Raw genomic sequence first — 2,516 nt, forward strand, 5'->3', positions numbered from 1 at the left:
GCCAGGCCATCACCCTATGATTGCCCTGCAGAGGGAGGCCCAGGCCACCAGCCAGTGGGGCTATCAACCGGGGGGCTCCATGATCACACCAAAGAGGGAGGTCCAGGCCAACAACCGGTGGGCTGCAGCAGGTGGTCAGGGCCTCCCTCTGTGAAGGAAACCTGGGTCCCAGGTGCTGGTGGCCAGAGGGAAGCCCACTTTCTGGGTGCCAGCTGCTAGAGGGAAGCCTGGGTCCCATGTGCCAGAGGAAAGCCAGTGCCAGCAGCCTGGGAAAGAAAGGCCTACTCTTGCACAAATTTCATGCATTGGGCCTCTAGTTGTTTAATAACATGCTATTTAGCTTCCATGTGTTTGAATATTTTGGGGTGTTTTTACTGTTGTTGGTTTCTAATTTCATTCCCCTGTGATCTGAAAAGATGCTTGATATGTTTGCTATCTTCTTGAACTTGTAGGGACTTGTTTTATGTCCTAACATGTGGCTTATCTGTGAATGACCCACGTGCACTTGAGAAGAATGTATATTCTGCAACCTTGAGGTGAAATGTTCTATAAATGTCAATTAAATCCATATTATCCATTGTGATCTTTAGGGTCACTGTTTTCTTGTTAAATTTTTGTCTGGATGATCTATCCAGTGAAGTCACCAGGGTGTTAAAGTCCCCTACTATGACTGTATCTTTGTCAATTTCTCCCTTAAAGTCCTCTAGAAGATTTTTTATATATTTAGGTGCTCTTATACTGGGTTGCATATATGTTTACCAGGGTTCAATCCTCTTGTTGCATCAATCTCTTTAGTATTATGTAGTGATCTTTGTTGTCTCTTGTCATGGCCTTCATTTTGAAGTCTATTTTGTCAGATAATAGTATTGCTACCCCAGCTTTTTTTTTTTCTTTCCACCTGCATGGGAACTTTTTTTCTATCCCTTCATTCTCATCCTGTGTGAGTCTTTTGTTCTCCTGAGGGTTTCTTATAAACACTATATAGTTGGTTCATGTTTTAGTATCCATTAAGCTACTCTATGCCTTATCATGGGAGAATTTAATCCATTTATATTTCAGGGTATTATTGATAGGTATTTATTTGTTGCCATTTTAATTCCATATGCCTTGGTTTCTCTCTCTCTTTTCTCATTGCAGCAGTCCTTTTAGCATTTTTTGTAATGCTGGCTTGGTGATGATGTACTCCTTTAGCCTTTTTTTTTCCAGGAAGCTCTTTATTTGCCTGTCTGTTTCGAATGATAGACTTGCTGGATATAGTAATCTTGGTTTCAGATCCTGTTTTCCATTACCTTGAGTACTTCATGCCTTTCCCTTCTGGCCTGAAGGGTTTCTGATGAGAAATCAGGTATCAGCCTATGGGAGATCCTTTGTATATAACAGTTTGCTTTTCTCTTGCTGCCTTTAAGAGTCTCTCTTCGTCTTTAATTTTTGGCATTTTAATAATGATGTGCCTGGGCCTGGACCTGTTTGGGTTCTTCTTGCTTGGGACTCTGTGCCTCCAGAACTTGTGTGACTTTTTCCTTCACCAGGTTCGGGAAGTTTTCTGCCATTATTTCTTCAAACACGTTCTCTATCCCTTTCTCTTTTTCTACCTCTTCTGGCATACTTGCTATTCAATATTGTTATGTTTCACATTGTCCCACAGGTCCGCTAAACTATCCTCCTGTTTTTTAATTGTGTTTTTCTTTTTGGTTCTCTGATTGAGTGATTTTTTTTCAACTCTGTCTTCTAATTAACTGATCTGATCCTGAACTTCCAATATCTGTTGTGTATTCCTTCCAGAGTGTTCTTTAAATAAATAAATATCATTATTTATTTCTGTTTTCAAAGTTACTATACCTTTTCTCATGCTATACAATCATTATTCTGAACTCTATATCAGATAAATTTCTCATCACCATTTCATTTATCTCTTCTTCTGGACAGTTCTCTTGTTCTTTCATTTGGGGATTGTTTCTTTGTCTCCTCATTTTGAGTGCCAGTCTCTATGCAGTCTTCACTTTCCATTTCAGTTATCAGGGTTCTCTCCAGTGAGTCTTCAGTTTCTTATTTAGGAAGATTTTTCTGTATTTCAGTTATAATTCCAGTTTGGTCCTGAGAGTGTGTCTGTGCAGCATCCACCTACTCTGCCTCCATTTTTAATCTTCTCATCATTGATGTTTCTATCTCTCTTTACCTCTCCCTTCCTCTCTTGATGTCTTCTGTGTGGATGACACTCAGTTTGAGTGGTTCGACAGTGACTCCAAGAGTCAGAGCCTTAATAATTATTTTAAAGAGGCTATTTCTTAGAATTCTCTTACTCTCTCAAAAAGAACTCAGATTAAATTACAATGTCTTCATTAATTTGCTTTAACACTAAATTTTCTCTCCCTGTTGCATTGCAGTATTGTTTTCTTTTTCTGTCTTTGTTTTTAAATACAGGGAATAATCCCTCCAACTCTCTAATATTGGATATTATTCAAAATTATTTTAACTTAAAGTATCAGAAAACACAATTTAAAGTTGTTGAAACAATA

The sequence above is a fragment of the Myotis davidii genome, unplaced genomic scaffold (genome assembly GCF_000327345.1).
Source record: "Myotis davidii unplaced genomic scaffold, ASM32734v1 scaffold213, whole genome shotgun sequence".
NCBI classification, from domain to species: domain Eukaryota; kingdom Metazoa; phylum Chordata; class Mammalia; order Chiroptera; family Vespertilionidae; genus Myotis; species Myotis davidii.